Consider the following 14,839-nt stretch of genomic DNA (forward strand, 5'->3'; position numbering starts at 1 on the left):
TTAATAAAAATTTATTAAAAAAAAATATGGTCCCCCAAAATGTAACACACTGTGTTGAAAGTTTATAACAGAAATCTGAAAGAGCCCCCCAATGACCTAAATTGAAACAGTTGTTTTTTTTTTTTTTTAGATGGGAGGAGGGAAGATAATGAGACAGATTCCCACACGTGTCTCAGCTGGGATCCACCTGGCAACCCCATCTGGGAACAATACTTGAGTACCGAGGTATTTTTAGTGACTGTGGCCAATGCTCGGAAATACTGAGCTATCCACAGTGCCTGGGCCAATCCTCAATCCAACAGAGTCACTGGCTATAGAAAGCAAATAGAGGAAGAAGGGGAAGAGGGAGGAGGGAAGAATCAGATGGTCGTTTCTCCTGTATGCCCTGAACGGGAAATGAGCCAAGGACGTCCATATGCTGGGCTGAGGCTCTATCCACTGAGCCACCGGCCAGGAACAAAAAACTTTTATAAAAACAAAAAAGGTATGGATGCCTAATCCAGAAATAAAAGAAACAGCCATGTGTCCACATTGAGATGAGTAATGGAGAAGATATGACATCATTATAGCAAAACGGCAGTGAGGAGACACAGACCTGATGGGGAGAAACAAAATCAACATGAGAACATCATTCTCAGAATTGCAGGCATCATCCGCCATTTCTAAAAACAGAAATAAAATGTCTCGTAAACTGAAAATACATCCATGAACCCATTTTCTCCCTTGAGAAAATCCCACATTTTGTTTAATGCACTGAAAATTAGATTCCAAGTGGCAGCTCACAGATTTTTTTACTTTACTTTTGTTGACTATTTTTTTCTTAGCAACAGTCTTATCAACTATTTATGAGAAATTAGTGAAAGGACTAGAAATAAGTTTTATTGATATTTCCCCCCAATTCTGTCTTTCTACTCTCATTTCTTCTTATTTGGATCTTTTATTTGGTAGGAGTCAGGGCTTACTCAGTGTTTTCCAAAAGGGATTTATGCAGATCAAATCTCCTAAATCCCTGAACATCCCCCCCAAAGACCATTTGTCCCTATAAATGTGAATAAAAAAAGAATATTCCTCAGCACAGAATTGCATGTTCAATGTAGTTCCCCTCAGAAGTGTCAAAAATCCCATTGAGTACCCAGAGCCACAGGAGAGAAGATATATTTTATCCTGATTACACTGCTTCTGAGCGAGATTTACAAGCACCTCCTGATGTCTTCGACGCCTCCAAAGCACAAGCCCACATCTGCCCTGGTAATCACTCAGGGGGATGAGAGACAGGAACAGTTGTCATTTTCCAAGCAAGCATGAACTATCACATATGAAAAACAAGCATAAACTCCAATCAAGAAGGCAGACACTATGGATGGACCGAAGATCAGAAGGACATCAAAGGGACCCTGGGCAAGAACAGGACCTGGGACAGGCCACCTGCCCTCACATATTCACACCCTGAGGGCAATGCCTTCTCTGCTCCAACTCTCTCGTTAACACAGGCTGAGTCTGCACGGCCTTAACACCCAGCTCCTGTCCTCTTATCTACACAGTGCGTCCCAGTGACCCTCGACCGTGAGCTCTCATCTACACAGTGCATCCCAGAGACCCTTGATCAGGAGCACCCTCACCCTCCTCACTGGCTTTCTCCTTTTAGCCTTCCAGGCCAGGGCTCAGACCTTCCACGACACAGTTGACCAGGTGCCCGCCCATGACAACCTGAACCCAAGGTCCAAGACCAGCCATTTGCCGAGGTCCATGAGCAGCCTGGACATGGCCATCTCCTTCCTAAGAGATGAAGACCTGGCTTGAGAAGGGTCAGGTGACACACCAGCCAATGTGCTATTGGGGTTGGCAGCCCAATAGAGGGGATGTTAGAGGGGGCGTGGAGTCTGGGCTCAAAATTGGGTGTGTGTGGATGAGGAGCAGTGACCCTGACTGGAAGAGGAGGGTTGTGGGGTGTGGGGCAAGTAATAAGCACGTAGATCACGGACATCAGAGAAAAATCATGACTCCGTAGGACCAATGCAGAGTCACTGAGAGTCCCTGCGATTTACACAAACACATGGAAACTGGCAGGTCTGGTCTACGGTGAGTAGACATGTCACCTCTCACAAGATCTTCGAGAGGTCAGAGGTACCTCTCCTCCCTGTGCTCATCACCAATGTGCCTGACCCACCCTCTTCCCTCCACAGGTATTCAGAGAATAAACATCTGCATGGGTTGATGTAGACACTTCTGAAATATTCTTAAGCATCATTCTGGGAGCTGTAGGATCAATGACCGTCTGTACAAGCTTCGCTGTCGCTGAGCTTGTGGACCGATACCCAGAGCACTGAAGACCTAAGGAAGTGTTTAGTCCTTGTACCTGCAATTTCTCTTAATTCTATCTCCATAGTAACCTTCACTCTAAGCTGCAAGAAAGTGTGAGACATCAAGTATTGCTTTAACAATACCCATCACCGCCCAGATCGTCACGAAGAAGAACTGGGGAATCATGGCTCTTTTTAAAACCTTTCCCTGTGTGTGGACAGCAGTTGGGCTCATATATTTTGGTGAGTGGTGTTGAAATGACCTCTGCAGAGAACAATAAATCAATGTCTGTTCAATGTATGAGACATGCTCTTGAACACGGCCATCTAATTATAGACATTTATCTGAAAGTCAGTCAGTAATTAGCAAGATGATGTGTGCAAAAGAATAATCACTGCAGTTATGCTTGTAACTGCAAATGTTTAGAAATAACCAAACTGTCAGAATTTAACAATGACAGACTGCTAAAAGGTGACCTACAAATGCTAGGATGTACAACGCCATTCACACAGGGACACAGTCCTGTGTGCTGCTGGAACAGTGTTCTAGGTAAAGCCTGGGGTGAGGAAGGACACTCAGAACACGGGGACCCTGGTGGCCCCTGCAGAGCAGGTGGAGGGCTGGCGCAGGGAGGGGGACCGATAGTCTCACTCATCACTCAGTTTCTTTAGAGTTTTCTTTTTTTTGTGCAAGAGTTACTATTTTTTTTATTGTTGTTGTTGTTTACAGAGACCGAGAGAGAGAGTCAGAGAGAGGGGTAGACAGGGACAGACAGACAGGAATGGAGAGAGATGAGAAGCATCAATCATTAATTTTTCATTGCGACACTTTAGTTGTTCATTGATTGCTTTCTCATACGTGCCTTGACAGTGGGCCTTCAGCAAACTGAGTAACCCCTTCCTCGAGCCAGCAACCTTGGGTCCAAGCTGGTGAGCTTTTGCTCAAACCAGATGAGCCTGTGCTCAAGCTGGTGACCTCAGGGTCTCGAACCTGAGTCCTCTGCATCCCAGTCCAATGCTCCTTCCACTGCGCCACCGCCCGGTCAGGCAAGAGTTACTTTTTTACTTTAAATATCAGAAATTGCAGATGTAGGTTGCAGGAATTTTGTTGCATCAGTTATTTTCCCCCAAAAACACAAGTCACTGGACAGCAGTTTATGTGATATGTTCAAATTCTACTGATGTCTGGAATAAATCTGTCTTTCAGTTTAACTGTGACGAATTCCTTTCCTTATGTCCCACTGAGCTCACTTCACCAGAGCCTGAGTCACTGTTTCCTTCATAGTAGCCTATCCACACAGGATCTGAAAACTTCCCTAACAGGGTTGTGATGCTCATGGATTTACAAGGTGAATCCTCCACTACACAAGGACAAAACTTTGGTCCTAGGGTTGAGCAGGGCTGCTCATCACACACAGAAGAACATTGTTCCCTGTACTCACTGACTGAGAGCTCTAGTCCTTGTCCTCTTTGAACACTAGAAGGTAAATACCCAAGCAGATGGCACAAAGAACACACACCAGGTCTACATCATCACAATCAACATGAAACAAGTGTGGACACTGAGCCCACGGACGCATGCTGCCACAAAGGGGCGGGGACAGGAGCATCAAAGAGCTGGGAGTCCTGATGGTCCTGGCCCCAGACCAGCCAGAGTCCCCACTGCCCTCACTGCGCTGTGGTCGCTGAGCCCCACCCACCCCACTATAAGTGCAGGCTGGCTCTGCCCTCCCCACCTCTCACTGTGCCCTCCCACCCGACCCGCACCTCCAGGGGACTCTCAGCCATGAGGACCCTCGCCCTCCTAGCTGTCCTGCTCCTCCTGGCCTTCCAGGCCCAGGCTGAGTCCCTGTGGGAGACAGCTGACCAGGTGTCCGCCCAGGACCAGCCTGAGCCCGAGGACGAGGACTTGACCGTCTCCTTCACAGAAGAAGGACTTGTCTCTGGAGAGGCTTCAGGTGACATCTGCCCACGTGCTACAGGGCTGACCCCATCAGAGGGCCTGTCAGAGGGACGTGGAGTCAGGGCTCACAGTCGGGGGTGGGATGAGGTGGAGAGAAGCAGGCATCACGAGGGGAGAGGAGGATGGGGGTGGGGCAGAGTATGAGCACGGACGTGATGGACTCGGGTCAGAGATGGTCATGGGTCTGTGTGACCAACGCAGAGTCAGCCAGTCCTTGTGATGTACACAGTCACGTGACCTTTCACCCTGACCTGGCAGGTATGATTTCCCATAGTAGACACGTCTCCTCTGAGTAGATGTCCCTGATACTGACTGTGTCTCTGCTCCCTGTGCCTGTCCCCACTGTGCCTGACCCTCCTCTTCCCTCCACAGGCCTTCGGAGAGTCACTGTCTGCACGTGCAGAAATGGCAGATGCAATAGAGATGAGCGTCTCTCTGGGAGCTGTAGGAAGAATGGCCGTCTATACAATCTTTGCTGTCACTGAGCTTTGCGGACCGAGACCCAGAGCACTGTGACATTCCACTGAGGACACGAGAGTGCATTTATTCTCTGTTTCTGTCCCTTCTCTCCTTTCTCTCCCAGAATAAATTTCAAGCATTAAACTTACTGTTTCTCTTTCTTTTTCTGTTCCATTTTTCTTATGTGTGTGGTTCAACCATATGGAGATTGAAGTCCTGAATTGTCTACATTAAATTAACCAGATTTTCCATTCCAATAATAAATAATTAGAAAATTGAACAACATTAAAAAAACAGCAGTATTGAACACAGATCTTTTCTATTTTATTATATTTGGTCTTTTTCTTTTCTTTATAAATTAAATTGAACGAGGTGACATTGATCAACCTGTGGTTGATCACCTGTGGTCTCAGGACGGACACCTTGCCTCTTCCTGCTACGCCGTCCATGTCGAGTTCCTGTCCTCTTCCTGGTCAGACACGGCGGTCACAGTCCAGGTGCTCCCATCCTCCATGTGGAAATGTGGAGAAAATATAAAACAATAGCCTAACACAACTATGAGGAAGTAACAGTAATTCATTTTATTATTTAAAAATGGGCCTGTCTCAGAAGTTACATTTCAATCCTCCAAATGTCATTTTTTTGGTCACTCTGAGTGCAGGTGTTCGGGGACATCTGGTGTATTTCCAACAGACACGTGGCTGCCCAGAGCCCAGGCTGGAAGAAAGGAGGACGAAATTGGGGAAACACAGGGCATGTTAAACACCTTTCCCTGAGGGTGGGCAGTGGTGGGGCTCATATGCTTGGTGACGGATGTCAGGGTGAGCTCTGCAGAGGACAATAGATTAATCTCTGTTAGATGCATAAGACGTGTGCTTGGACCCCGCAGTCTACTCCTAGACTTTTATCTATAAGAGAGTCAGAAATAGCAAGATGGTGTTTATAAAAGTATACTCATGGGAGTTATGCTCATAACTGGAAATGTTTAGAAATTATAAAATTTTCAGTATTTAATGATAATAAGAGAGCATTGACTGATGACATAAGGCCCTGGCCAGATAGCCAGATTGTTAGAGCATTGTCCCGAAGCTCAGAAGTTACTCGTTTGATCCCCGGTCAGGGCACATGGTGGAACATATTGATGTTCCTGTCTCTCCCTCCCTTCCTTTTTAAAATCAATAAAACAAACATCTTTAAAGAATGGTGAAATATATCACACTGGGATGGTGAACAATATAAACACAGGTCTGTGATTGCTGACATAACTGTGTCCAGGCTGAAGCCTGTGTTAAATAAAGAGACAGAGGCCCAGGCCAGGTGCCTTGACGGATAGAGCATCATCTTGGACCCTGAGGTGGTGGGTCTATCTCAGGTCAGGACATGTAGGAGAAGCAACCAATGAATGCACAAGGAATTGGACAGCTAAGCAAATGTGCAAGTTGATGCTTCTCTCATGTACATGAGCGTTCAAGAGCTCTCTCTCCTCAAATCAATGTATCAAATATTCATAAAAAGAAAAAAAATAGGAAACTCAGCATGTGACCATGCAGGTTCCGGCAGAATGGAGGTAGGACAGTGAGAGAGGAAGGACGGGTGTTCTCACTCATCACTCAGCTGCCTTGTCAATTTCCCTTTGTTCATAAATTTATATATATATATATATATATATATATATTTTTTTTTTTTTTTTTTTTTTTTTCTCTTATTCAGTGAGACTAGAGGAGGCAGAGGCAGTCCCGCATGCGCCCTGACTGGAATCCATGCAGCAAGCCCACTAGGGCCTATGCTCTCCCCATTTGGGGCCGTAGCTCCGTTCCTCAGCACCCGAGTTCTTTTTAGTGCCTGAGGAGGAGGACGTTGGGGGCATCCTAAGCACTCGGGACCAACTCACTTTTATTGAACCATGGCTGGAGAAGAGGAAGAAAGAAAGAGAGAGAGAGAGAAGCGAGAGAAAGAGGGATGCAGAAGCAAATGGACACTTCTTTTGTGTGCACTGACCAGGAGTCATCTGGACATCCACACACTTGGCCAAACAGCTAGGGCCAAATTAATACTTTTAGAAAAAACATCAGAAATCTCATAATGGGTCTGCGGAAACTTCATTATGTTTGCTATTTTTACAGCAGGACATAAGTACCTGGTGAGTGGTTTATGTGATGAGTACAGATTCTATTGAGATCCTTAACACTGTGTCCTTCTGTTTTGCTCTCACCAACTCCTTCCATTGTGTCCCATGTGCTCACCTCACCTGAGCCTGAGCCACTGTCCCCTCCACCACAGGAGCCTATAACCTAAGATAGTAAAACCTCCTCCACTGGGTAGTGATGACCCTAAACTTGCAGGAAGGGCCCTCCACTCAATAGGGTCAACCGCTGAGTCTATGTTTTGGGGTCTCAAGAGATGAGCAGGCCCAACAAAACACAGAAGAACGTTGTTCCCTGTACTCACTGAATGAGAGCTCTAGTCCTTGTCCTCTTTGAACACTAGAAGGTAAATACCCAAGCAGATGGCACACAGAAGACACACCAGGTCCTCATCATCACTATCAACATGAAACTGTGTGGACACTGCCACAAAGGGGTGGGGACAGCAGCATTGAAAAGACTGGGAGGCTCAGCAGCCCTGGCTCCAGGCCAGCCAGAGGCCCTGCTGCCCTCACTGCGCTGTGGTCACTGAGCCCCGCCCACCCCACTATAAGTGCAGGCTGGCTCTGCCCTCCCCACCACTCACTCTGCCCTCCCACTCAATCTGCCTCTCCAGGGGACTCTCAGCCTGAGGACCCTCACCCTCCTTGCTGCCCTGCTCCTCCTGGCCTTCCAGGCCCGGGCTGAGCCCCTGCAGGAGACAGCTGACCAGGTGCCTGGCCAGGACCAGCCTGAGACCGAGGACCAGGATGTGGCCATCTACCTTCTCAGAAGAGGAACTCTTCACTCGAGAAGCTTCAGGTGATACCTACCCACGTGCTACAGGGTCTGACCCCATCAGAGGGCCTTTCAGAGAGGCTTGGAATTCGGGCTCACAGTCAGGGGTGGGATGAGGTTGGAGAGAAGCTGGTACCACGAGGGGAGAGGAGGATGGAGATGGGCAGAGAACGCGATACATGACCTTTTACCCTAACGCAGCAGGTATTTTCTATGGCAATAGACAGGTCACTTCTCAGTGTCTGTCCCTGATACTGGCTGTGCCTCTGCTCCTTGTATCCGTGTCCACTTTTGTCTGACCCTCCTCTTTCCTCCGCAGGCCTTGAAAGAAGAGCCAGGTGCACCTGCTGACCTGGCCACTTCTGCAGGGTTGAGTCTTATGCTGGAAGACGCACTAGCTTTGGTAACAAATACAGGCTTTGCTGTCACGATACTTTGTAAACAGAGACCACAGCTCTGTGACGTTCCTCTGAAGACCTGAAACAGCATTTATCTGTGCACCTGCACCTTCTCTTCTCTCTCTCCATAATAAACTTCAAGCATAAACTCACTGTTCAGCTTTTTTTCCTCTTTCCATTATTCTTTTTATTTGTTTATTTTAATTTATTGTGTTTACATAGATTCTAATGTTGCCCCGAATACATCACCCCTGCCCAATATTCCCGATTAACATCATCCTTGACCCCCCTCCTCAAAGTGCCCTCCCCCCTTCCCTTCAGGTTTATCCCATCCTCTCATCCCCTTTTTCCTCTGACCTCTTTCCCTCTGGGCCCTTTGATCTCTCCTCTGTCCCATATCCGTTCCTTAGTTCACACGTTCATTAGATTCCTCAAATGAGTGAGGTCATATGATACTTTTCTTTCTCTGCCTGGCTTATTTCACTTAACACAATAGTTTCCAGGTCCATCCATGTTGACGCAAAAGGTAAGATTTCCTTCTTTTTCGTGGCCCCATGGTATTCCATTGTATATATGTATATAATTCACTTGTCCACTGATGGATACTTGGGCTGTTTCTACATCTTGGCTATTGTGAACAATGCTGCCACAAACATGGGGGTGCATTTCTTCTTTTGAATCAGTGATATAGTGTTTTTGGGATATATTTCTAAACATGGGATAGCTAGGTCAAAAGGCAATTCCATTTTTAATTTTTTAAGTAATCTCCATTCTGTTTTCCACAGAGGCTGCACCAGTCTACATTCCCACCAGCAATGCAGGAGGGTTCCCTTTTCTCCACATCCTTGCCAGCAGTTATTCTGTGTTCTTTTGTTAATGAGCGCCATTCTGATTGGTGTGAGGTGATATCTCATTGTGGTTTTAATTTGCATTTCTCTAATGATTAGTGATGTTGAGCATTTTTTTATATGCCTATTGGCCATGTGTATGTCCTCTTTGGAGAAGTATCTATTTATTTCTTTTGCCCATTTATTGATTTGATTATCTTCATTGTGTTGAGTTTTACAAGTTCTTTATAAATTTTGGTTATTAACCTCTTATCGAACATACTGTCAAATATGTCCTCCCATTGTGTGGTTTGTCTTTTTTTTAATCTTATTTTTATTAATTTTAATGCAGTGACATTGATAAATTAGGGTACATATGTTCCGAGAAAACATCTCCAGATTATTTTGACCTTTGATTATGTTGCATACCCCTCACCCAAAGTCAAATCGTCCTCTCTCACCTTCTATCTGGTTTTCTTTGTGCCCCTACCCTTCCCCCACCCCCTCCCTCTCCTTCCTCGCCCCCTCCCCACCCCTCCACCCCACTCCCTGTTACCATCAAATTCTTGTCCATGTCTCTGAGTCTCATTTTTACGTCCCATCTATACATGGGTTCATATAGTTCTTAGTTTTCTCTGATTTACTTATTTCACTCTGTATAATGTTATCAAGGTCCATTCTTGTTATTGTAAATGATCCGATGTCATCATTTCTTATGGTTGAGTAGTATTCCATAGTATATATGTACCAAAGCTTTTTAATCCACTCATCCTCTGATGCACACTTGGGCTGTTTCCAGATCTTCGCTATTGTGAACAATGCCGCTATAAACATGGGGGTGCATTTTTCCTTCTGGAACTGTTCTATGGTGTTCTTGAGGTATATTCCTAAAAGTGGGATGGCAGGGTCAAAAGTTAGTTCGATTTTCAATTTTTTGAGGAATCTCCATACTGTTTACCACAGAGGCTGCCCCAGTCTGCATTCTCACTAGCAGTGTAGGAGGGTTCCCTCTTCTCCATATCCTCGCCAGCACTTATTCTGTGTTGTTTTGTTGATGAGCGCCATTCTGACCTGTGTGAGGTGACATCTCATTGTAGTTTTAATTTACATTTCTCTAATGATTAGTGATGTTGAGCATTTTTTCATATGCCTATTGGCCATCTGTATGTCCTCTTTGGAGAAGTGTATATTCATTGCTTTTGCCCATTTTTTGATTGAATTGTTTGTCTTTCTGGTGTTGAGATTTACAAGTTCTTTATAAATTTTGGTTATTAACCTATTATCAGACGTACTGTCAAATATGTTCTCCCATTGTGTAGTTTGTCTTTTTATTCTGTTCTTATTGTATTTGGCTGTGCAAAATCTTTTTAGTTTGATCTAGTCCCATTTGTTTGTCCTGTCTTTTATTTCTCTTGCCCGTGGAGATAAATCAGCAAATATATCACTGCGAGAAATGTCAGAGAGCTTACTGCCTATGTTTTCTTCTAAGATGCTTATGGTTTCATGCCTTACACTTAAGTCTTTTATCCATTTTGAGTTTATTTTTGTGAATTTCGTAAGTTGGTGGTCTAGTTTTATTTTGTTGCAGGTTGCTGTCCAATTTTCCCAACACCATTTGTTGAAGAGGCTGTCTTTACTCCATTGTATGCCCTTACCTCCTTTGTCAAATATCAGTTGTCCATAGAGCTGTGGGTTTATTTCTTGGTTCTCCATTCTGTTCCATTGATCTATGTGCCTGTTCTTATGCCAGTACCAGGCTGTTTTGAGTACAGTGGCCTTGTAGTATAGCTTGATATCAGGAAGTATGATACCTCCCCCTTTATTCTTCTTTTTTAAGATTCCTGAGGCTATTCGTGTTCTCTTTTGGTTCCATATAAATTTTTGGAATATGTGATCTATATCTTTAAAGTATGTCATTGGTATTTTAATTGGTATTGCATTGAATTTATAAATTACTTTGGGTAATATAGACATTTTAATGATGTTTATTCTTCATAACCATGAGCATGGTACATGCTTCCACTTGTTTGTATCTTCTTGATTTCTTTTATCAATGTTTTATAATTTTCCAAGTACAAGTCTTTAGTCTCCTTGGTTAAATGTACTCCTAGGTACTTTATTTTTTTGGTTGTAATAGTGAAGGGGGTTGTTTCCTTAATTTCTCTTTCTGACTGTTCATTCTTGGTTTATAAAAATACCTCTGATTTCTGAGTATTAATTTTATATCCTGCCACCTTGCTGAATTCATTTATCAGGTCCAGTAGTTTTTTGACTGAGACTTTAGGACATATATGTATTTTCCGATGGCTTTAGGCGACCCCTGTGTTTTGGTCATTTGACCCCCGCCGGGGTAGCGACCCACAGATTGAGAACTGCTGTTTTAGGATTTTCTATATACAATATCATATCATCTGCAAATAATGATAGCTTTACTTCTTCTTTTCCAACTTGAATGCCTTTAATTTCTTCTTCTTGTCTGATTGCTGTGGCTAGGGCTTCCAGGACTATGTTGAATAAGAGTGGTGAAAGGGGGCACTTAAGATTGTTCCTGATCTTAAGGGGATTGCTTTTAATTTTTGCCCATTGAGTATGATGTTGGCTGTGGGTTTCTCATAGATGGCTTTTATCATGTTGAGGTATGTTCCCTGTATTCCCACTTTGCTGAGAGTTTTGATCATGAATGGGTGCTGGATTTTATCAAGTGCTTTTCTGTATCTATTGAAATTATCATGTGGTTTTTCTTCTTTCTTTTGTTTATGTGATGAATAACATTGATTTGCGAATATTGTACCAGCCTTGCCTCCCCAGAATAAATCCCACTTGATCATGGTGTATGATATTTTCCATATATTGTTGGATCCGTTTTGCTAATATTTTGTTGAGGATTTTAGCATCTATATTCATCAGGGATATTGGCCTATAATTTTCTTTCTTTGTGTTGTCTTTGCCTGGTTTTGGAATCAGAATTCTGCTCGCCTCATAAAAGGCGGTTGGAAGTCTTCCTTCCTCTTGAATTTTTTTGAAATAGCTTGAGAAGGATAGGAGTTAGTTCTTCTTTGAATATTTGGTAGAATTTACTTGTGGAGCCATCTGGCCCAGAACTTTTCTTTGTTGAGAGTTTTTTGATAACTGTTTTGATCTCATTTGGTGTAATCAGTCTGTTTAGACTTTCTGATTTTTCCAGATTGATATTTGAAAGATTGTATGTTTCAAGGAATTTGTCCATTTCATCTAGGTTGTCTAGTTTTTTGGCATACAGTTCTTCATTATATTTTCTTACAATCTTTTGTATTTCTGTTGTGTCAGTTGTTATATCTCCCCTCTCATTTCTAATTTTATTTATTTGATTCTTCTCTCTTTTTTTCTTGGTGAGTCTAGTTAAAGGTTCATCAGTCTTTTTTACCTTTTCAAAAAACCAGCTCCTAGTTTCATTGATCCTCTGTATTGTTTCTTTAGTCTCTATGTCATTTATTTCTGCTCTGATCTTTATTATTTCCTTCCTTCTACTACATTTAGGCTTTACTTGCTGTTCTTTTTCTAGTTCTTTTTAGATGCAGGGTTAAGTTGTTTCTTTGAGCTTTTTCTAGCTTCTTTTTTTTAATTTTATTTATTCATTTTAGAGAGGAGAGAGAAAGGGAGAGAGAGAGACAGAGAGGAGAGAGAGGAGAGAGAGACAGAGAGAGAAGTTGGGGAGGAACTGGAAGCATCAACTCCCATATGTGCCTTGACCAGGCAAGCCCATGGTTTTGAACCAGCAACCTCAGCATTTCCAGGTCGATGCTTTAGCCACTGTGTTACCACAGGTCAGGCTTTTTTCTAGCTTCTTAATGTGTGCCTGTAGTGCTATGAACTTCCCTCTCAGTACTGCTTTTGCTGTGTCCCATAAATTTTGAGTTGTTGTATACTCATTATCATTCGTTTCTAGGAATTTTTTTATTTCTTTTTTGATCTCATTGTTAATCCATTCGTTATTTAACAACCTCCTATTTAGTTTCCATATGTTTGAGAATTTTTGAGCTTTTCTGTTGTGGTTGATTTCTAGTTTCATACCATTGTGATCAGAGAAAGTGCTTGATATGATTTCACTCTTCTTAAATTTGTTGAGATCGCTTTTGTGTCCTAACATGTGGTCTATCCTAGAGAATGTACCATGAGCACTTAAAAAGAATGTATATTCTGCTGCTTTAGGGTGAAAGGTTCTTTAGATATCTATTAAATCGAGTTGATCTCGTGTGTCCTTGAAGTCTGCTGTTTCTTTGTTAATTTTTTTTCTTGAGGATCTATCTAGTGATGTTAGTGGGGTATTAAAATCCCCTACTATTATAGTGTTGCTGTTGATCTTGCTCTTTATATCCATCAAAGTCTGGTTTATATATTTAGGTGCTCTTATATTAGGTGCGTATGTATTTATAATAGTTATATGTTCCTGTTGGATTGCTCTCTTTATCATTATGTAGTGGCCTTCTTTATCTCTTACTATATTCTTTGTTTTAAAGTCCATTTTGTCTGATATAATTATTGCTATCCCAGCTTTTTTTTCATTTCCATTTGCATGAAATGGTTTTTTCCATCCTTTTACCTTCAACCTATGTGCATCTTTTTTGTTTGTTTGTTTGTTTGTTTGTTTTTTCCTGAAGCTGGAAATGGGGAGAGACAGTCAGACAGACTCCCGCATGCGCCCAACCGGGATCCATCCGGCACGCCCACCAGGGGGCAATGCTCTGCCCACCAGGGCGTCCCTCGTTGTGACCAGAGCCACTCTAGAGCCTGGGGCAGAGGCCAAGGAGCCATCCCCAGCGCCTGGGCCATCTTTGCTCCAATGGAGCCTCGGCTGCAGGAGGGGAAGAGAGAGACAGAGAGGGAGGAGAGGGGGAGGGGTGGAGAAGCAGACGGGCGCTTCTCCTGTGTGCCCTGGCTGGGAATCGAACCCAGGACTTCCGCACGCCAGGCCGATGCCTTACCACTGAGCTAACCGGCCAGGGCCATTTTTTGTTTTAAGGTGTATCTCTTGTAGACAGCATATGTATGGGTCCTGTTTTCCTATCCATGCAGCTACCCTATGTCTTTTGTTTGGATCATTTAATCCATTTACATTTAAGGTTATTATTGATATGTAGTTGTTTATTGCCATTTTATCCTTTAAAGCTGTATTCCTCTTTTGCTATGTTCTTTTCCCACTTTGGTCTATTTATACCATGCCCCTTAACATTTCCTGCAGCATTGGTTTGGTTGTAATGAATTTCTTGAGTTTTTTTTTTTGTCTGGGAAACTTTATTTCTCCTTCAATATTAAATGATAACCTTGCTGGATAAAGTAGTCTTGCTTGTAGGCTCTTGTTCTGCATTATTTGAATATTTTTTTGCCATTCCATTCTGGCTTCAAGTGTTTCTGTTGAGAAGTCTCATGTCATCCTTATGGGGGCTGCTTTGTAGGTGATAGCCTTTTTTTCTCTAGCAGCTTTTAATATATATATATTTTTATCATTTTGCTTTGGTATTTTAATTATGGTGTGTCTTGGTGTAAGTTTCTTTCGGTTTCTTTTTAGTGGAGTTCTCTGTTCTTCTTGAATTTGTGAGAGTTTCTTTTGCATTAATTTAGTGAAGTTTTCAGTTATGATATGATTGAACAAAGCCTCTTTCACTTGTTCTTTCTCTTCTTCTTCAGGAACCCCTATGATGCAGATGTTATTTCTCTTTTTGTTGTCACAGAGCTCTCTAAGAGTTTCCTTAGACTTTTTGAGTCTCTTTTATTTTTTCTTCTCTGCTTTCATGCCTTCATTCCAGTTGTCCTCCAACTCACTGATTCGATCCTCAGCTCTATCCATCCTGTTTTAATTACTTCCATTGTGGTCTTCATTTCTGATATTGTATTTTTCATCTCCGACTGATTCTTTTTTAATATTTCAATATCCTTTTTTATACTTGCTATTTCTTTATTTAGGTGTTTGTGATGACCATCCATTGTTGTTCTA

The 14,839-nt window shown here is 42.9% G+C and overlaps 1 long non-coding RNA gene across 1 annotated transcript in view; it reads left to right on the forward strand.

Annotated features, from left to right (window-relative positions):
• Window positions 1–4,048: 4,048 nt before the first annotated feature.
• LOC136402588 (uncharacterized) overlaps window positions 4,049–14,839 on the forward strand; it is an 83,516-nt gene continuing 72,725 nt past the window's right edge. Inside the window, exons 1-2 of the long non-coding RNA XR_010751001.1 lie at window positions 4,049–4,258; window positions 4,636–4,800. This is a non-coding gene — a long non-coding RNA (uncharacterized lncRNA). The remainder of the gene's footprint in view (window positions 4,259–4,635; window positions 4,801–14,839) is intronic.

The sequence above is a fragment of the Saccopteryx leptura genome, chromosome 4 (genome assembly GCF_036850995.1).
Source record: "Saccopteryx leptura isolate mSacLep1 chromosome 4, mSacLep1_pri_phased_curated, whole genome shotgun sequence".
Lineage (NCBI taxonomy): Eukaryota > Metazoa > Chordata > Mammalia > Chiroptera > Emballonuridae > Saccopteryx > Saccopteryx leptura.